The sequence below is a fragment of the Triturus cristatus genome, chromosome 6 (genome assembly GCF_964204655.1).
Source record: "Triturus cristatus chromosome 6, aTriCri1.1, whole genome shotgun sequence".
NCBI classification, from domain to species: Eukaryota; Metazoa; Chordata; class Amphibia; order Caudata; family Salamandridae; genus Triturus; species Triturus cristatus.
In genome coordinates, this window is record NC_140589.1 from 1,608,643,522 (window position 1) to 1,608,666,943 (window position 23,422).

Sequence of the window (23,422 nt, forward strand, 5' to 3'; positions counted from 1 at the left end):
GGCACGTTATAGTTAGAAATTAGCATTTAAAAAACCATTGAAATTAACTGAAAAAACCATAAGTTTCAGGAACTTTACAGTTAGTTGGACCTTTCACTCATACAAAACCAAAGAAATTCCAGAGTTATAGTTAGTTCAGCTAACTATAACTCACCCCCCGCAATGCACTGCTGATGACATCACATATTACATCATTCATGACATGGTCAGTGACATCACTGATGACATCACTGATGACATCTCAAATCACATCACTGATGACATCACTGATGACATCATCCACATGAAAATCTGATGCACCTCCTCACACCTGAATATAACTATTGATACACCCACTCTAAAATACAGACTACCATTTTGGAAAAAATAGACACTACAATACCAGTTACTAAATACGCACTGACTGATTCCTAGGTCTACACACACATCCACTCATTCATCCATACAGTCACTCATACATGCAGTCATTCATCAATATAACACTATCATATGCACTCATACACCTATACAAACACTCACACACTGCCACATATCCAGAGTTACTTACACTCTTAGTCAGTCATTCAAAGAATCAATCACACTTTCATTTACTCACCTATACAGTTTACAGACACAACCGCACTTATTCATACAGATACTAACACATAATTACTCTCTTATAGAATCACTGATAGAAATACACACTCATCCATGCAGCCACTCTCACAATTACTGACTCGCACATATAGTTATTTATATACACCATCACTCACATATACTGCACATGTACCACTGAGTCATCCATTCACACACCAACACACACATACACACACTCACCCACCCATACACCCAGTGAATCAACCACTCACACATCTATGCACAGAGTCACACACATCCCACCCACACACACACTCAGGCAGCCATACAAATACTCAGGCAAACAATCAATAACCCATATAGACACTCATGCAGCTACTCACCAACCCATGCAGCAGCTTACACAACAACAGACAGACTGATACAGACTTTCACACAGTTTAGTCACTAACCCATGCATTCAGTAAGACACATTTAATCACTCAATTATACAGTCAGTCACATACCTTCTAAATCCTCCATACAGACACTTATACACCCACTCATTCCTCAATACAGCTTGGCATATATATAAAACAAAATTAAACTTTACAGAAACACACAGTCACTGGATGATGTCATCAGTGATGTCACTGACCATATCATAATTGATGTAATATGTGATGTCATCAGCAGTGCTTTACGGGGGCGTGAGTTATAGTTAGCTGAACTAACTATAATGCCAGAATTTCTATGGTTTTGTACGAGTGAAATGTCCAACTAGCTATAACATTCCTGAAACCTATGGTTTTTTCAGTTAATTTCTATGGGTTTTTTTAATGCTAATTTCTAACTATAACATGCCTGAAACCTATGTTTTTTCAGGGAATATATATATATATATATATACATCCAGATGCACTTTGACGAAGAAGGCGCCCTTCCAGGCGGGTCGGGGCTTCTTGGCGTCGTCACCGCCTCAATATTCCATATGTAAACACACCGCAGTTGCAGCAAGTACACGCACTTTAGTGTATTGAAACAAAACATCTAAATGGATGAAGGTTACTTTAAAACCGAAGACGTGTGTGGTCCCCCCTCGCTGTTTACTACCACAGCACACTTAAGGTGGGAACAGCTGAGCCTCTGGACTGCATATGATTAACCCCTTCAGCGCTGGGCGAATTCCGCCGCGGTGCTGAAGGGTTCGAGCGCGGGCGGGCTCATGACGGAACGGTTCCGTCATGAGCACAGCTCAACCGTGGCTCATGACGGAACCGTTCCGTCATGAGCATGGAAGGGGTTAAGAGCGTTGAACGCTCGAAACGCGTAATGCTACATTTTGTGACTGCTGTCCTTGGAAATAAAAACTACCTTTACTCACTTCTCCGAATGGTGGGCTTCTACTTGCTGCAACTGCGGTGTGTTTTCGTATGGAATATATATATATACATATATATATATATATATAAATATATATATATATATACACACTGAAAAAAACATAGGTTTCAGGCACGTTATAGTTAGAAAATGCTAATTTCTAACTATAACGTGCCTGAAACCTATGTTTTTTTCAGTGAATATATATATATATATACACACTGAAAAAAACATAGGTTTCAGGTACGTTATAGTTAGAAATTAGCATTTTAAAAACCTTAGACATTCACAGAAAAAAAACAGAGGCTTCAGGGATGTTATAGTTAGTTGGACATTTCACTTGTACAAAATCAGTGAAATTTGGCCGTTATAGTTAGTTCAGCTAACTATAACTCGTGCCCCCTCAATGCACTGCTGATGACATCACATATTACATCTTTCATGACATGGTCAGTGACATCATAGATTACATCACTTATACCATCTCAAATAACATCACTGATGACATCATCCAGTGACTGTGTGATTTTATAAAGTTTAAAGATATTTTATATATATGCCGAGGTGTATTGAAGAATGAGTGGCTGTTTAAGTGTCTGGATGGAGGATTTAGTAGGTGTGTGACTGTATAAGTGAGTGATTAAATGTATCTTATTGAATGCATGGATTAGTGATTAACTATGTAAATGTCTGTATCAGTGTGTCTGTTGTTGTGTAAGCTGCTGCATGGGTTGGTGAGTAGCTACATGAGTGTCTACATGGGTTATTGATTGATTGGTTGCCTGAGTATCTGTATGGGTACCTGAGAGTTTGTGTGTGTGGGTGGGGGTGTGTTACTTTGTGTATAGATGTGTGAGTGGGCAGATTACTGGGTGTATGGGTTCAAGAGTATGTCTGTGAAGGCCTGTGTGGGTGAGTGAGTGTACGTATGGCTGTGTTGGTGAGTGAATGGATATCTCAGTGGGATATGTGTGAGTAACTATAGATGTGAAAGGCAGTATATGTGAGTGTTGGAGTATATACATGACTATATGTGAGAGCGAGTGACAGTGAGAGTGGCTGTATGGATGAGTCTGTGCGTGTGTCAGTGATTGCATAAGAGAGTAAGTATGTGTTAGTATCTGTATGGTGAGGTGGTGTGTGTATAAGTGTATAGGTGAGTAAATGTGAGTATGATTGATTATTTACATGACTGACTGGGTATGTAACTGTATGGGTGAGTGGCAGTGTGTGACTATCTGTGTTGGTGTATGAGTGCATATCATAGTGTTATATTGATGAGTGACAGTATGGGTGAATGAGTGGATGTGTGTGTAGACCTAGGAATCAGTGAGTGAGTATGTAGAACTGGTGTTGGTGTGTCTATGGTTTCGAAAATGGTACTCTGTATTTTAGAGTGGCTGTATCAAAGGTTATATTAGGGTGTGAGGAGGGGCATCAGATTATCACGTTATAGTTAGGAATTAGCATTTAAAAAACCTTGCAAATTCACTTAAAAAACCATAATTTTCACACATGTTATAGTTAGGTGGATATTTCACTCGGAAAAAAACAATGAAATTCCCCCGTTATAGTTAGTTCAGATAACTATAACTCGCGCGACTGCCACTCTATCACAAGGATGATGTCATGAGTGATGTCATGAGTGATGTCACTGACCATGTCATGAGTGATGTAATATGTGACGTCATCAGCAGTGCATTGCGGGGGCGCGAGTTATAGTTATCTGAACTAACTATAACGGGGGAATTTCATTGGTTTTTTACGAGTGAAATATTCACCTAACTATAACATGTGTGAAACCTATGGTTTTTTAAGTGAATATATATATATATATATATATATATATATATATATATATATATATATATATATATATATATATATATAAGAGAACACCACATATATATATATTTATATGCAAGCATTAATAACACACTTGGTAAATGCAACAGTCAAATGCATGAATAATAATAATGAATAAACAAGCAGCAAGTAATACTGGACATCCTGCAAGAAATCAGAAAGATATATGCAGTAAATACATAAAATGATTAGTTTGGATTTGCACTCTGACTCACTCACACATCACAAAGAAAACACCTCAAATGACCAAAGCCACTGGAACCGCTCATCACAATGGCACTAATCAGAAAGAAATCACCTCACAGGATTGTCCACTCAGCCTCCTTACCAACTCAAGCTGGAGGAGCCCGTTAGTAGCCAGGCAATAGACTCACGATCAGGACTCAAATCCAGATTCTTTTTGTAGCAGTACGTCTACTCCACAAATGGGTTCCTAGGATGGCTGCCAAGATTCTCTGGTTTTATACTCTCAAAACACACTCGAAGGTTCAAGAGTCTTTCCCTCTGCGCCAAAGAAGCTTACTGTAATTGGACACTTTCAATGCAAGCATTCCAGGTCAAAAGGAGTTTCCACGTTCCCTCTACATTCTCACATGTTCCAGCCTTTATCTTAACGAAGCTGATGAAAGACTTCCAGGGTACATTAAACAATCTCTCACAAAATATCCTTGAATGTTATTAACCCAAACAATTTGGAAACACCCTGGGGGCCTGTCTGTGCGTGCAGAAAAGCTCAAGCAAGGCAGTGTCAGAATTCAGGATGACATGAGGATGTGTCAAAGCCAATAGTAAAAACTTCATAATACTTCCCAATGTTCAACACAATGCATGTTCGTGCAGCGCTGCTTATAGCATCACATACTTGATCTCTCAATGTACAACATAATGCACATTTGTGCACCACTGCTTATAGCATCACATACTTCATCTCTCGATGTACAACACAATGCACATTTGTGCACCACTGCTCATAACACTGCACTTGAATCCAAAAAGTACATTCCACACCTCTCTCTCTCTGATGCTTTTAAATGCACATCCCACACTTCCTGTTCTTGGCAAGGATGTTCTACTGTGACAGATCCCATTTCAAAACTACCAGAAGAAATCTTCAAGAGAAACATGGCATATGCTGGACGTCGTACATTCACGCTAGGGTAAAGTAAAACACCCAAGTCAATAAAAAATTATGGCAGTCAAAGGTCATCACATGGTGTCAGACCATAAGAGTGCCTCTAGCACTACATTCCACCCCATGACCTTTGACTATCATAATATACATATATAAAAACTGTACTTCTTACCGGAAAGCAAAAATATAATTGAAGCACAAATTAGAACAGTGACATTATAAACACATGTGCTTAACTGAAAGCAAAAATATAATTGAAGCACACATTAAAATAGTGACATTATTAAAGCATGTAACATAATCATTTCAAAGCATGTAACGTAATTATTTAAAAAAGCTCATGCATATCTGATATAACTCAGCAACAATAATAAATGTAACATACCACTTCCCTTAAAAGAAGCTCATGCATATCTGAAGATTGTTCATACATATCTAATAATATCTCAGTTTTAAGAATAAATGTATCATGAATACACAAAATAAATGCACAAATACAATCAAGCATAGGAACTCATTGATGCTCCTAATGTCACAAAGAGCTAATTCTGGAACTTATACTATTGAAGCAGCCAAACTTATATAAAGGCAACATCGTCATCTTTAAACTGACCAGCATCTTCTGTAATTTTAATTTCACAATATAGATATATTTTTTGTTCTTTTTTTCAAACTGAACAGCATTTCCGGAACAAATAATGTCCTTCTGTGTGAAAGACACACAACCTTCTTGCTTTGAACTAATACATTAAACATTTTACCTTATTTTCACCACATCAGTCTATTATCACTGACTAGGTAGGTTTGTCTGGTTTCTTCAGCCAAAGGATGTCAGCAACAATGGTGTTTTGTGTTGTTCGGTGATCACTTAAGAGTTGGGGGGAACCCACACCCTCATGGGCCCACTAAAACAAAGCCACCCACAAGCTGGACATGGGCATCATGTACACCAACACATCACAGTATGATCTGGAAAAGAAACAGGCATCACTCTTCTTGCAAAAAATATTTTTCAAAAAGAGCATGTTCTCCTTTTTCTGTTTTGGGTCCGATGGCACAATATTATCATTCCTGTCTGCACGGTTCTCTGCTGGCGCTGGGGAATTATTTGAGAATTCTACCCATAACGTGACCTCAGAATTCTTGATACTGGAGTGAAACTCTACTTCTCCTTGCTCAGTAGGAAGGGATGGGGCAGTCCCCTTCCTGACTATCCCTCCACACACTGCTGGAAAAAATGTTTTTCCTTTCTTCAACTGGACCCTCACTTTCTGTGGGAGTGGTCTGCACTGTGCATATTGACACACAGGAATCACAGTTCTAAGTAAGTCTAGGGGGATTTGCATACCTTCATTCCTTGCCCACCTGTTGATAGTTTATTTCTCGCCTCGGTGCTTGCACTCAGTCATGCCCACCAAATCAGAATCATGTGTCAGCACCTCTGCCATCAAGATTTTAGCCTTTTCATGAGTAAGGGAATTAAAGGTTCTGTCTAGTGAATGCATAAGACAATGAACATCTACATGATTCACAGTGGCTGCGCTTTGCAATAAAATATGCCACTTCACTGGGGAATCCTGTTTCTCTGGCACCTCAAACATACACCCCTGGACTTTTTATCAGGACTTACAATAACTGTTCATACAAAGCTGCAGTTTCTGTCTGTGTGTACCATTTGATCACATTTGCTTCTTTTGCATTACCTGTTTTATATAACTCAGGGAAAATTTTTAACCATTGCATTAGAGACAATTGTGTCAGCCCTAGTGTCTGTCACAGTGCAAGTAAAACATTCTCCAGCGTTTGAAAATGTTTCAGTTCAAAAGCCTAAAAGCACAATCTTTTTTACTTGTTTTTCCCACATACGCAAAGTGGCACACATGCCCCTGACCTGTTATATGTAACTCAATGTCTCCTTTCTGTAATGCAAAAGACATACAATTGATGGACGGAATGCAGAACAAATCAAAACATTCACCCCCAGTCAAGAGATCTGGGTTAAATCTAGGCCTGGGCGGTAAATTCCGTTCCGGTCGCGGAATTTGCGGAATTTGGGTAATTTCGCGTTCCGCGGAGAACGCGAAATTGCCCAAAAATCTGCGTTCCGCGACTTCGCGACATTTGTTGCTTGTTCGTGTTCTCAATATGCCTGTTCGCGAGATATTTCACCCTGAGCACGCAAACAGCGATGCGAACAGGAAAAAAGTATCGCGAGCAAGCAATTCCGCGTGCTCGCGGAATTTATGCGTGTTTGCGGAGATTTTTTACCGTTTCGCAGAGATTTGCGTAACGCGATTATGCAAATTCCGCCCACCCCTAGTTAAATCCATCATTCTTTTGCTCACCATGCCACCCCAGTTAAGACCTGGCCATATGCAAATCAGTCTTGACCCTGTGCCTCATGGTAACAGTCCAGCCCGAACTGCCAAGCCAGGTCCTCCCTGGACCGGAAACTAGCATCCTAGGACCAGTTTCGGGGTTTCACCCCTCTTCAACCAGGATAGCATGATTGCAGTGGCTTAGTGAGCCCAGGACCCACATATGGGTTTACCTAGTGCAGTTAGGGCAAGAAAGCAAAAGACACACAATTGATGGACGGAATGCAGAACAAATCAAAACATTCACCCCCAGTCAAGAGATCTGGATTAAATTCATCATTCTTTTGCTCACCATGCAACCGCATTTTAGACCTGGCCATATGCAAATCACTATTAACCCTGTGCCTCGTTGGAACAGTCAGGCCCAAACTGCCAAGCCAGGTCCTCCCTGGACCGGAAACAAGCATCCTATGACCAGTTTCGGGGTTTCACCACTCTTCAGCCAGGATAGCTTGATTCCAAAAGCACAGTGACCCAAGGACCCACGTCTGGGAATACCTCGTGCACTTAGGGCAAGAAAGCAAAAGACACACAATTGATGGATGGAATGCAGAACAAATCAAAACTTTCACCCCTGTCAAGAGATCTGGGTTAAAATCATTATTCTTTTGCTCTCCATGCCACCGCAGTTTAGACCTGGCCATATGCAAATCAGTCTTGTCCCTGTGCCTCATGGGAATAGCCCAGCCCGAATTGCCAAGCCTGGTCCTCCCTGGATTGGAAACAAGCATCCTAGGACCAGTTTCGGGGATTCCTCCCTCTTCAGCCAGGATAGCTTGATTCCAGTGGTACAGTGAGCCCACGAGCCACGTCTGGGCATACGTGGAGCACTTAGGGTGCGAAAGAAGAAGACACACAATTGATGGACGGAATGCAGAACAAATCAAAACATTCACCCCCAGTCAAGAGATTTGGGTTAAATCCATCATTTTTTTGTTCACCATGCCACCCCACTTTAGACCTGGCCATATGCAAGTCTTGACCCTGTGCCTCATGGGAACAGTCCAGCCCAAACTGCCAAGCCAGGTCCTCCGTGGACCAGAAACAAGCATCCTGGGACCGGTTTCGGGATTTCACCCCTTTTCAGCAAGGATAGCTTGATTCCTGTGGCACAGTGAGCCCAGGAACCATGTCTGGGCATACCTGGCGCACTTAGGGCGAGAAAGCAAAAGACACACTATTGATGGACGGAATGCAGAAAAAATCAAGACATTCACCCCCAGTCAAGAGATCTGGGTTAAATCCATCATTCTTTTGCTCACCATACCACCCCAGTTTAGACCTGGCCATATGCAGATAAGTCTTGACCCTGTGCCTCATGGGAACAGTCCAGCCCAAACTGCCAAGCCAGGTCCTCTGTGGACCAGAAACAAGCATTCTAGGACCAGTTTCAGGCTTTCACCCCTCTTCAGCCAGAATACCTTGATTCCAGTGGCACAGTGAGCCCAGGACCCACGTCTAAGCATACCTGGTGCACTTAGGGCGAGAAAGCAAAAGAAGCACAATTGATGGACGGAATGCAAAGCAAATCAAAACATTCACCCCCAGTCAAGAGATCCGGGTTAAATCATCATTCTTTTGCTGGCCATGCCACCCCAATTGAGACCTGGCCATATGCAAATCAGTCTTGACCCTGTGCCTCATGGGAACAGTCCAGTCCGGACTGGCAAGCCAGATCCTCCCTGGACGATAAGCAAGAATCGTAGGACTTGTTTCGGGGTTTCACCCCTCCTCATCCAGGATAGCTTGATTCCAGTGGTACAGTGAGCTCAGGACCATTGTCTGGGCATACCTGGCGCACTTAGGGCGAGAAAGAAGAATACACACAATTGATGGATGGAATGCTGGACAAATCAAAACATTCACCCCCAGTCAAGGGATCTGGGATAAATCCATCATTCTTTTGCTCACCATGCCACCCCAGTTTAGACCTGGCCATATGTAAATCGGTCTTGACCCTGTGCCTCATGGGAACAGTCCAACCCGAACTGCCAAGCCAGGTCCTCCCTGGATGGGAAATAAGCATCCTCAGACGGTTTCGGGGTTTTACCCCTCTTCAGCAAGAATAGCTTGATTCCAGTGGCACAGTGAGCACAGGAACCACATCTGGGCAAACCTGGCGCACCTAGGGCGAGAAAACAAAAGACACACTATTGATGGACGGAATGCAGAAAAAATCAAAACATTCACCCCCAGTCAGGAGATATGGGTTAAATTCATTATTCTTTTGCATACCATGCCACCCCATTTTAGACCTAGCCATATGCACATCAGTCTTGAACCTGTGCCTCATGGGAGCAGTCCAGCCCGAACTGCCAAGCCAGGTCCCCCCTGGATCAGAAACAAGCATCCTAGGACTGGTTTCGGGGTTTCACCCCTCTTCAGCCAGGACAGCTTGATTCCAGTGGTACAGAGAGCCCGGGACCCACGTCTGGGCATGCCTCGCACACTTAGGTTGAGAAAGCAAAAGACACACAATTGATGGACGAAATGCAGAACAAATCAAAACATTAACCCCCAGTCAAGAGATCTGGGTTAAATCTATCATTCTTTTGCTCACCATGCCACCCCAGTTTAGACCTCGCCATATGCAAATCAGTCTTTACCCTGTGCCTTATGGGAACAGTCCAGCCCAATATGCCAAGACAGGTCCTCCCTGGACCGGAAACAAGCATCCTATGACCTGTTCCGGGATTTTACCCCTCTTCAGCAAGAATAGCTTGATTCCAGTGGCACAGTGAGCCCAGGAACCACATCTGGGCATACCTGGCGCACCTAGGGCGAGAAAACAAAAGACACACTATTGATGGACGGAATGCAGAAAAAATCAAAACATTCACCCCCAGTCAAGAGATATGGGTTAAATCCATTATTCTTTTGCTCACCATGCCACCCCAGTTTAGACCTAGCCATATGCACATCAGTCTTGACCCTCTGCCTCATGGGAACAGTCCAGCCCGAACTGCCAAGCCAGGTCCCCCCTGGATCGGAAACAAGCATCCGAGGACTGGTTTCGGGGTTTCACCCCTCTTCAGCCAGGACAGCTTGATTCCACTAGTACAGAGAGCACAGGACCCACGTCTGGGCATTCCTCGCACACTTAGGGTGAGAAAGCAAAAGACACACAATTGATGTACGAAAAGCAGAACAAATCAAAACATTCACCCCCAGTCAAGAGATCTGGGTTAAATCTATCATTCTTTTGCTCACCATGCCATCCCAGTTTAGACCTTGCCATATGCAAATCAGTCTTTACCCTGTGCCTTATGGGAACAATCCAGCCCAAACTGCCAAGCCAGGTCCTCCGTGGACCAGTAACAAGCATCCTAGGACCAGTTTCGGGCTTTCACCCCTCTTCAGCCAGAATAGCTTGATTCCAGTAGCACAGTGAGCCCAGAAACCACGTCTGGGCATACCTTGCGCACATAGGGTGAGAAAGCAAAAGACACACAATTGATGGATGGAATGCAGGACAAATCAAAACATTCACCCCCAGTCAAGGGATCTGGGTTAAATCCATCATTCTTTTGCTCACCATGCCACCCCAGTTTAGACCTGGCCATATGCAAATCGGTCATGACATTGTGCCTTATGGGAACAGTCCAACCCAAACTGCCAAGCCAGGTCCTCCCTGGATGGAAAGTAAGCATCCTCGTTCCGGTTTTGGGGTTTCACCCCTCTTCAGCCAGGATAGTTTGATTCCAGTGGCACAGTGAGCCCAGGACCCACGTCTGGGCATACCTGGCGCACTTCGGGTGAGAAATCAAAAGACACACAATTGATGGACGAAATGCTGAACAAAGCAAAACATTCATCCCCAGTCAAGAGAGCTGGGTTAAATCCATCTTTCTTTTGCTCACCATGCCACCCCAATTTAGACCTGGCCATATGCAAATCAGTCTTGACCATGTGCCTCATTGGAACTCCCCAGCCCAAACTGCCAAGCCAGGTCCTCCCTGGACTGGAAACAAGCATCCAAGGACCAGTTTCGGTGTTTCACTACTCTTCAGCCAGGATAGCTTGATTCCAGTGGCACAGTGAGCCCAGGACCCACGTCTGGGCATGCCTGGTGCACTTAGGGTGAGAAAGCAAAAGGCACACTATTGATGGATGAAATGCAGAACAAACAATGCATTCACCCACAGTTAAGAGATCTTTGTTAAATCCATCATTCTTTTGCTCACCATGCCACCCCAGTTTAGACCTGGCCATATGCAAATCAGTCATGACCCTATGCCTCAATGGAATGTCCACCTCTAACTGCCAAGTCAGGTCCTCCCTAGACCAGAAACAAGCATCCTAGGACCCGTTTTGTGGTTTCACCCCTCTTCAGCCAGGATAGCCTGATTCCAGTGGCACAGTGATTCCAGGACCCACGTCTGGACATAGCTGGTGCACTTAGGGCGAGAAAGCAAAAGAAGCACAATTGATGGACGGAATGCAAAACAAATCAAAACATTCACCCCCAGTCAAGAGATCCGGGTTAAATCCATCATTCTTTTGCTGGCCATGCCACCCCAGTTTAGACCTGGTCATATGCAAATCAGTCTTGACCCTGTGCCTCATGGGAAAAGTCCAGCCCGAACTGCCAAGCCAGGTCCTTCCTGGACCGTAAACAAGCATCGTAGAAGCGGTTTCGGGGTTTCACCCCTCTTCAGTCAGGATAGCTTGATTCCAGTGGCACAGGGAGCCCAGGACCCATGTCTGGGCATACCTGGTGCACCTAGGGCGAGAAAGCAAAAGACACACAATTGATGGACGGAATGCAGAACATATCAAAAGATTCACCCCAGTCAAGAGATCTGGGTTAAATCCATCATTCTTTTGCTCACCATGCCACCCCAGGTTAGACCTGGTCATATGCAAATCAGTCTTGACCCTATGCTTCAATGGAACAGTCCAGCTCCAACTGCTAACTCAGGTCCTCCCTAGAACAGAAACAAGCATCATTGGACCGGTTTTGGGGTTTCACCCCTCTGCAGCCAGGATAGCCTGATTCCAGTGGCACAGTGATTCCAGGACCTACGTCTGGGCATACCTGGTGCACTTAGGGCGAGAAAGCAAAAGACGCACAATTGATGGACGGAATACAAAAAAAATCTAAACATTCACCCCCAGTCAAGAGATCTGGGTTAAATCCATCATTCTTTTGCTGACTATGCCACCCTTGTTTAGACCTGACCATATGCAAATCAGTCTTGACCCTGTGTCACATGGGAACAGTCCAGCCTGTACTGGCAAGCCAGGTCCTCCCTGGACCATAAACAAGCATCGTAGGACTGGTTTTGGGGTTTAACCCCTCCTCATCCAGGATAGCTTGATTCCAGTGGTACAGTGGGCTCAGGACCCACGTCTGGGCATACCTGGGGCACTTAGGGCGAGAAAGAAGAAGACACACAATTGATGGACAGAATGCAGACCAAATCAAAAATTCACCCCCAGTCAAGAGATCTGGGTTAAATCCATCATTCTTTTGCTCACCATGCCACCCCAGTTTAGACCTGCCATATGTAAATCGGTCTTTATCCTGTGCCTAATGGGAACAGTCCAGCCCAAACTGCCAATCCAGGTCCTCCCTGGACCGGAAATAAGCATCCTCAGACCGGTTTTGGGGTTTCACCCCTCTTCAGCCTAGATATCTTGATTCCAGTGGCACAGTAAGCCCAGGACCCACGTCTGGGTATACCTGGTGCACTTAGGGCGTGAAAGCAAAAGACACACAATTGATGGACAGAATGCAGAACAAATCAAAACATTCGCCCTCAGTCAAGAGATCTGGGTTAAATCCATCATTTTTTTGCTCACCATGCCACCCCAGTTTAGATCTGGCCATATGCAAATCAGTCTTGACCTTGTGCCTTATGTGAACAGTCCAGCTCGAACTGCCAAGCCAGGTCCTCCCTGGACCTGAAACAAGCACCCTAGGACCGGGTTCGGGGTTTCACCCCTCCTCATCCAGGATAGCTTAATTCCAGTGGTACAGTGAGCTCAGGACCCACGTCTGGGCATACCTGGCGCACTTAGGGCAAGAAAGAAGAAGACACACAATTGATGGACAGAATGCAGAACAAATCAAAAATTCACCCCCTCTCAAGAGATCTGGGTTAAATCCATCATTCTTTTGCTCACCATGCCACCCCAGTTTAGACCTGGCCATATGTAAATCGGTCTTGACCCTGTGCCTCTTGGGAACAGTCCAGCCCGGACTGCCAAGCCAGATCCTCCCTGGTCCGGAAATAAGCATCCTCAGACCGGTTTTGGGGTTTCACCCCTCTTCAGCCAGGATATCTTGATTCCAGTGGCACAGTGAGCCCAGGACCCACGTCTGGGCATACCTGGCGAACTTAGGGCGAGAAAGCAAAAGACACAGAATTGATGGAAAAAATGCAGAACAAAGCAAAACATTCACCCCAGTCCAGAGATCGGGGCTAAATCCATCATTCTTTTACTCACCATGCCACCCCAGTTTAGACCTGGCCATTTGCAAATCAGTCTTGACCCTGTGCCTCATGGGAACAGTCCAGCCTGAACTGCCAAGCCAGGTCCTCCCTGGACTGGAAACAAGCATCGTTGGACCGGTTTCCGGATTTAACCCCTCTTTACCCAGAATATCTTGATTTCAGTGGCACAGTGAGCCTAGGACCCACGTCTGGGCATACCTGGTGCACTTGGGGCGAAAAAGCAAAAGACACACAATTGATGGACGGAATGGAGAACAAATCAAAACATTAATCCCCAGTCAAGAGATCTGGGTTAAATCCATCATTCGTTTGCTCACCATGCCACCCCAGTTTAGACCTGGCCATATGCAAATCATTCTTGACCCTGTGCCTCATGGGAACAGTCAGCCCGAACTGCCAAGCCAGGCCCTCCCTGGACCGGAAACAATCATCCTAGGACTGTTTTCAGGGATTCATCCCTCTTTAGCCAGGATAGCTTATTCACCTCAGCTTCCCTTCTACATTCTGCATTCCTCTTTTATATATAAACTATTCCTGGGCAAAATGTAATTATGGCAGAGTAATCGGAGTCATTTCAGTCATTAGGCATTACTCTTGTGATTTGAAAATATGGAAATTCTGTGATTATGCCAGCTTGAGTAATATGGGCCAAAAATACTCAGGCCACAGCATGGGATCAACAAACAAAAGATCTTGTTGGGACTACTGCCATCCCACCATGGCAGTGGTCCCAAGTACTCCATCGAGCTGACAGCGATCCGCCCACCATATTTAGACATTGTAGAAATAGACAGGGTTCGCTGCTAACTTCTCTTCTAGCTAACAGTACTCCATCGCCATCAGGTTGGCGGGTTTAGATGTTCCCGTTGTGCTGGTGTTGTCCTGGTGTCATACTTCTGACAGGTTGAAGCCCTGTTGGTGTGGAGACAGGTAATTACTACTCTTTATTATCTTAATACACATATAGATGTAGTGAATATGCCTTAATGTATATGTAGGCAATGTGTAATGCCCTTTGTCACATAGCATTGAACACCAATACACACTATTGTATGTACTACCAATGGCAACAGAAGCACAACACCAACAGCCACCGCCAATAACAACAACATAAATGTGTCAATACAGGTGTGTAGATCTTACCAGAATGTGTGGAAAGATGTACACTCATGTATGACACTTAGACATATTGCATGTAAGAGCACTGTAAAAATACATGAGGCGAAAGCAGATGGTTCCACACGGTACATAGTGAGACAAAAGATACATAAGCCTACCTTAATTTTCGGCAGCAACAGGGTGACTGAGCGTCATGGTCCATTGGTAGCAGCATAGGAAGGACTTGGACGATGGGGTTCAAGCCATAAACGGAAGTGGGAACTTGAAAAAAGGTAGTGTTTTTTCGTTGTTTAAGCCAACCTGAGTCAGATGGTTTCCCCCAGTTGCTTTGACTGAAAGCCACATCATAATCGGGATGGAGGGTTTCTTGGCAGCACTCCCCACAACAACCTTATCAGCTTCTGATGCTGTCGATGCTGGAGCAAGATTCTGGTGGAGATGGCGGGACTGTTACAGTCTTCCCTCCTAGGATCAGCCAACCTCTACATATATTGGGTGGGCTACTAAGCCAGCGGGTAGGATGACCGCCGAAAAAAGGGATGGCATGACCATTCCCACCAAGATCTAAATTAGGCCCTAAGAGTCAGCAAGTGTCTACTGGCTACTGCTGTTCATGTGCTGTAGCATTTAATGCTATCTTCTTAGCAAAAAATGCATCCTTGGGCCCATTCTGAATGCAAGTATGCATTTTGAACTAAGAAATAGGGCTAAATGCTGGATTTGTTTTTCAAGTAACTACACATAATTATGAGTAATTTCACTGTAATTACAGGTAATTACGCTAGAGGCAAGTTCATCGCCACTGATTGTTGCCGAAAGTAATTTGTTCTTCAGCCGCCTTATTTTTGTTAAACATTATTAGGCTCCTAGCCATTCATGATTATATCAATTGTCATGTAGACAGATCAGAATCTTAGGATGAAATATGCATTATAAATGACAAAACATAAGATATACTCCAGTTTTTTCTGTCACTGTTTATGTCCATGTAATTGTTGTCTTGATTGCACAGCATAATATTAGAGTGAATGTTGATGCAACTGTAGTACACATGTGCAGTTTTTTAACCATCAATATTTATTGGATCGCTTTAATAAAACTCATTTATGTATTTGTTTATAATATGGTGCTTTTGTCCCTTCACCCTTATTTATTAATTATTGACACGTTTTGATTATATTGGTCTTGCCCTAGGTTTTTGCAATTTCATGTTATACCTGCCTAGAGGAGCTCACACCTAGTAGCAGAGCCCTTGTTTAGTTATATTCAATTATTCGCAGCCTGTGTACGTGGGGCTAGATTGTTCATAGGTAGTGTTTCTACCATTTTTTCTTGATTTGCAGTTTGTTTTGTATTTCAATTAGGATTTTTCCTTTCACCCTTTCTTCCTGTTCTACCCATGATTGTTTTAGTGACCAGAAAACCTTTAATCCCATTTCATTTTTTACTTTTATTTTCATATCATCACCAACTTGACTCATGGAGATGCTGTAAACGTACAGATTCACAGGTGAACAATATGCATTACTAGTTGGAAATCAATTTAATTTTGACCAACAAGCAGGTAGTAATATTAATCCTGCCAACAATGAAGACATAAATAAATTAATCCTACTAAAGAAAAAATTAAAAGAATAGCACTACATGGGCAATTTATGCTTGACTATCTACGGGTAGGAGTAATCCCTCAAGGCCTTTGAGTCCAGAATATACCTGGAATTTTTGTCCAAGTACGATCATTCTTAGAAAAATAGTCATTAATTGCCAGTTGTTGCTCATGTGATTTTATGATTTTAATAGTGGAAACCGTGAAGGAGCTTGTACAAATCTTGCTGACAGAGATGACAGCATAAAAGATAAGATCAGACAGAGCAACACCTTAGATAAAGCTAAATAAAAGCTATCTAATTAAAAGGGAAACAGATAAATTGAAAAAGATATACGGTTTGCAACTAAAGAGAGGACATATCCATACTTTAATGTACATTTCTATACACAAGGGGAATACCATAATTCAGACACAACTGGATATCAACAACCAAGATGTAAAATCACAACTTTTTTCAAATACGTCTGATTCAGATAATAAAGGTAGCTCCCATTATTTTTTTCAGAAGGAGATAGATTATCGTACCCATCAAATCCAGCAAAAGAGACAAAGGGGCATATCATCAAGACTATTATCGCCGCTTTAGCGGCCATTTTCAGTCGTAAAGCGGCGATAATCCTAACGCGGTATTAGCAAGGGCACGCTAACCAGCTTTAGTGTGTGTTACCTTGTGTCATCGCACATTTCACTAACGCCTTGCATCTCATCGCTAATGAGATGCAAGGTAGGCGTTCCTGACATTCACTACATGTCAGAACATCGATATTGCGGCTTCGCGCTATCAACAAGGATGCCCCATCCCCACCTTGCGACTATGAAAGTTACGCAAAGATCCAATTAACGCTGGTTTCTAATGCCAGGTTAATTTCTGACTTACCCATTCTGCCCTATGGGGGGTGGATTGTCATGCTGAATCCCCCATGGCTTATCAAGAAGGACTACCCTATCGCTGACATGTTATCGCTGGATTATCAGCAATGTTGCAGGATTTCGCAGCTATCGCTGGATATTTTATCGCTTTGGAGATAGCCGTTGATGATAACGTGGTATCTCAGCGATAATATCCAGCGCTAGCCGGCGATAACTTCAATCGCGCTAAGCGCGATTAGCGATATTTATCGCGGGGCCTTGTAGATATGCCCCAAACTTTTTTAGGCAGACGAGGAGCAAGGGGGGGGGGGGTCCTTGGAGACCCAGGGCAATTTCCAGCAAAATAACTCTCAGTATCTAGTGACACGCAAAGCGCAATACTGGAGACCACAAGGAAATACCTATTTTCAATTTGTCCCAGAAATCGTTAGAAGCATAGATGATTATTCTACAATAAAAAGGCCTATTTTACACCTCACACTTGTGCAAATATTTTCGAATTATTCCAAGACATTATGGCCTTTTTTTTAAAAATATGTTAAAAAAATATATATTTTCTGATACATCATGCCCTGGCATCAATTTGGATAACTGTACAGGACTTCATTCTGTTTCCGTCTTTAACCCTACCCTGGACCTGGTAGGTCAAGAAGTGAGTATTTTTGAAAGTGCAGCATTGCCTTGCCTGAAAGCAGTGACTAATAATATATGTCCTTCCGCTAATCTGGAAAAGAGTGAACTTAATGCCCTACAAGACCTTAGCAGTACATCTGGTGTAACCATCAAAAACTGTGACAAGGGAGGGGGCCTTCTTTTCAATGCCACGAGAGATACTTTTGTCACCTTGCATAAAGAGTCCCTGTATAGTAACATACCTCAAAGGGATGCCCTAAAATCAGTAATGGTTCATTGAAAAATATCATGTTGACTGTTGTGTTACCTTCCTCACAGACATTCTACAAGTGGTGTTAGAGGAAAACACCTTTGAGTTCAATGGCAACTTTTACAAACAAATTGAAGAAGTCAGTATGGGAGCCTCATGTGCTCCCACTGTAGGAAACATCGATATGGCCCACTTCGAGCAGAATTTCATCTATAATGAAATAGCGCCCTCTACTGGTGTGGAGAGTCAGACACTCCTACTGAATTTCTTGAGTGGATCAATCGGTATGATACAAATCTGAAATTTACTACTCGCTGTAGTAACCAAAAGATTGAATTTCTTGACATTGAAATTAAAGACTGTAATGATAGATTAGAATTAAATCTTTGTGTGAAACCTACAGCTAGGAACACACTGTTACATTTTAACAATTATCATCCCAAAAATTAGAAGGAAAGTATCTCGTTGGGACAGTTTATTTGTCTTCTGCGATACTGCACAAACTTGACGGACTATGACATGAATTGTGACGAAAGCCAAATTTATATCCAGAGGCTACCTCAGAAGATTGGTATGTGAGGCCTATAAACATGCTTGTTTGATAGCCAACAATCCAAAGGAGAGCCAAAATTGGTATGTGTGACCAGACATTCCACACTTATTGAAAAAGTATGCCAGATTATATGTGCTAATTTGCACATTTTGAATACAATCACGGAACAGAAATCTACCGCATCCTATGTTTGCTCATAGGCGCAACAAAAACATTAAGGATCATGTAGTTCACTCCCGTCTGAGTACTAGTGTATCCTACATACAGAAAACCATTGAAGGACAAAAAACAGTAGTAGGCAACTACAAATGTACACAATTTAAGGCATGTGATAATGCCATTGTCTCAGCCACATTTAAACATAATGCACACTACATAAGTTTGAAATAATTCACCAATTGAAAAACAAAGTATATTGTATATCTCTTGTTATGTCCGTGTAAACTAGGATATGTAGGGGAAACATCTCAGTCCTTAGCCACACGCCTCACTGAGAATAGATCGCCCATCCGTACCAAAAAACTGCTGCGCCCCTAGTAAAAGATTTCCTTGAACTGGGGCATACACCTCAAGATTTTGATTGGCTTATCCTGGAGAAAATCAATCAAAAACTGGGATGAGATCCAGATGAAATAAAAAAGCTCAGATGAGTATACTGGATTTTCACATTAGATACTTGCAACCACTGTTCCCAATAAGGTGCGCACGCGTGCGCACCTCTCTTCCTGTGAGCGCGCACTCCCGTGTGTGGAAAGTGCACACACAGGACATCCCGAGATCCAGAGAGAATTTGCGCTGCCGCTTTAAAATGCGAGCGGCGCGAAAAGCACTTCTTTGACATGCATGCTTTTGCCAGTAGGAGTGCAGGAAAGGCTGGCTTGGGGCACTTGCTGAATGTTATGGGCGTATTCATGTTAATCACAGCCTATTCACGAGCTGTGATTAACATGAATACTTCAACAAAAGCCCACAGTCTTCCCCGCACCGCACTTTACTAATGAAAGAGTAGAGCAAGTTTAAAAACACGCTGGGGCAGATTTATGATGACTGGCGCATCCCTGCATATCAGCAGGGATGCGCCAGTTATTATGCGCCACAGCTGCGCCACCATGGATGCGTCGCATTTATAATGCGGCGCACCATGGGGCAAAAACGGCACAGATGCGTGACGCATCTGTGCCGAAAAGTGGCGCATTGCTGGAGTTGCATCGCAAGCACGACGCAGCTCCAGCAATGATCTGGGGGGCCCTATCTCTACAATGCTGCGTCAATCCTTACGCCTGCTTCAAGCAGGCGCAGGGTTTTGACGCAGCATGGGCCTAAAAGTGACTGAGTGAAATCTTGTAGATTTCACTCAGCCACTTTTAGGAGGCGTTCCTGCGCGGGAACGCCCCCACCTGCCCTGGAACGCCTACATGTGGCGCAGGGCTTTACAACGTGACGCATCTGGGAGATGCGTCACGTTTGTAAATACCCCGCACCATGGTGCAGGATTTGCGCCGCTGCTGCGTCACAAAAGTGACGCAACGGCGGCGTAAATGAGGCGCAAGTAAAACATAAATCTGCCCCGCTGTGTTTTTAAACTTGCTCTACTCTTTTGTTGATGTACCGACAGTAATTTAACCAACCCCCGCTTGCTGTGTATAAGAGGCCAATCACTCGCCGAACGACTTAAGAGTGCAGTCATGCCGTTGCCTGTATTACTGTATATTCAGCACTTTTATTAGTGTATGCTGTTTGTTCCATGACACAAACATCACAAATTCTGCATAGAACTGACGAGTAAGTACCTCCCGTTTTTATTTTTCTAACGCGCTTGGCTGTATTGTTTCTGTTGTACCGAAGTTCCAAAGAGCAGACTTCCAACAATATGGTTTCAAGCGCCTTTTCATATTTTAATATCCGAAAGTGATCAATATTGTGCTCCTAAAAAAATTTATGTCAGGGTTTTTCTGAAAGCCATATAAGCAATGTTCTTTATTTACTAGTTATTTGATCAGGCACTTTCTACGACTTACTGCAAATACGTTATTGACAGTACATTTCTTCAGTTACTCCTACAAAGTGATTGAAAAATTAGGAATACGGGCACCTGAATGCTGCACAAGATGTGCCATCCGCCCCAGGACTGCGGAATTCTCTTATCTAGCCCTTAGGGTCTGTCCGTATGGAATTCTTTCCTGCTAGAACCCTGCTCCTCTGCCATGCCACATGGAAGCGTTTCTCGTGATTTAGCCATCGCCGTATTAAACACATATTTCCACATTAGCAGCCTCCGTTTGTGTATGGGTGAGGGAGAGAGGCAGCTGTGTATGCCTGAGGTAGTGTGTGTGTTTGAGGGAAAGAGAGAAATACATCAGTGTATGTGAGAGAGACATCAGTGTATGTGAGAGACAGCAGTGTAAGAGAGACTGCAGTGTGTGAGTCCTAGGGAGAAGCAGCAGTGTGAGAGAGACAGCAGTGTGAGAGAGACAGCAGTGTGAGAGACAGCAGTGTGTGTGTGTGTTTCCTAGGGAGACCATGGTGTGTGAGAGAGACAGCAGTGTGAGAGAGACAGCAGTGTGTGTGTGTCCTAGGGAGAGCATGGTGTGTGAGAGAGACAGCAGTGTGAGAGACAGCAGTGTGTGTGTGTGTCCTAGGGAGAGCATGGGGTGTGAGAGTGACAGCAGTGCCAATAGCTTAAACTCTCGCTAATGCTATTGGCATTTTAAATGACAATGCGTTTTATTTATGTTTTTAAAATCAAAAGCAAAAAGAAAAGGCATTGTCATTTACGATGCCAATAGCTAAAAATTTTGCAATTGCGAGAAATATTGCATTGCAAATGCTGGTGTTTTTACTGTTACTTATTAGCTGAAACAACGTCCCTCGCTTTATCTTCCTGTGGCTCCCCTTACCCTCCCACAACACTGCTCGCAGGCCCCTTGCTTTCCTTAAATCTCCCTGTGCATCCCCTCCCACCTCACCACCCCTCCAAGGCCAAGTGCCCAGTGTTCATATGGTGTTTATGTTGTGAAGGGCCGGGACCTCAGCTCTTTCCTTGAATATATTTTTATTCTGTCCGTGACTTACTCTGAGCTCCCCTTCACCTCCATCTGGGAGACGCAATTACTGCTTTTGCAATAACTTAATTGAAGGTACTTTCTAATTATAATAGGCAACATCTGTTTGATTTTAAAGAAAAATATTTAAAAATCTTATCATTTACTGTACTCACACCGGATCAGCTGTTTAAAAGGATGGCTAAATTGGGTTTTGTGACAATAGCAGGGTGTTTTATATAAAAATCTAGGTTTGTCAGTTGCTTGGGCACAAGTTTGCAATAATCCGCAATATCACATGAAAACGGTAGAATCTTTTCACAAGTATACGTTGTTTTTCGCGTAACATCTCTGACTGAATTCATTTACATTTAACTTGCATTTGCACACAGTTGTCCTCATATATGCCAACAACAGTAATTTTGATAATTTTCGACAAAGTGTGTGGATTTTGTATAATTTGGATGTTTCAGGATGTGCATCTGGTGTGTTTGAACTAGCATGTGCATTCGGTTTGTCCCGGTCTCCATCCTGTGTGTGCAACCAGCATGTCTTTGTATTGGACTCCTATATGTTTTTTTATGGTGATTATAGCAGACGAGTCCAGTGAGCACGTCCTGAAATTTCAAATGAGGCCAAGTCCACTTGCAAAGTGAACATGCATGTGCAATGCGATATGTCTTGCAGTTGTGAGAGTTTGAGCTATTGGCATTGTAAATGGCAATGCCTTTTATTTACGTGTTGGTTTTTAAAACATAAATGAAAGGTATTGTCATTTACAATGCCAATAGCTTAAACTCTTGTTCTAATGTGCGCCCGAGGGTTTCTTGGCACAGTATAACAGATGTTTATTACACCACCATCACTAATTGCTAGTGTGTGCCTATATTGGCTAAATAATACAATCATGCCATGATCCATCTCCCAAACCACCATTAAAGTGCCTGAAAGAGTCCAGTTTGAAAACCAACTTGGTGCTGTTTTAGCACTTCCAAATCCCCTGTGCAGCTGCAGGAATTTACCGAAGCATCTTTGCAAGGAAAGGTCATTACGGGGTCCTTAAAGCAGTGGTTAACTTGTAAAAGACTACGTGCCGTTGCCCAAATGTTTACACAACACAATGTTGGGGATTACAAATAGCAAAGATCGCTCATCTTGATTTTGCCTCATGGTTCTTCCGTCCACCATCCGAAACTCCCTGTCCCTTTATTCTGCTCTTATACGGTCTTTTTCCTCCCTGTTTTCTGACTTAGTCATTGATTTTCCAAATTTATCTTCCTCCTTCTTTACCCCTTTTGTGTTTTCTTTGCTCTTGCTCAAGGTCGAAGTTGGATGAGCAAAAACAAGTGCCGGTCCAGAAAAACCAAGCATTGAAAATGCAATAGGTCTCGGTTTTGATTAAGTTAAAGCCATTTGCTTTGCTAATGGAAATTGTATAGCAAAGCAAATTGCTTTAACTTAATAAAAGGCGAGACCTATTGCATTTCTAATGCTTGTTAGAGGAATGGGACACATTTTTCATTATTCAGGCGGGGTACGAGATAAAGGCGGAAAAAGAAGAAGGAATAGGAA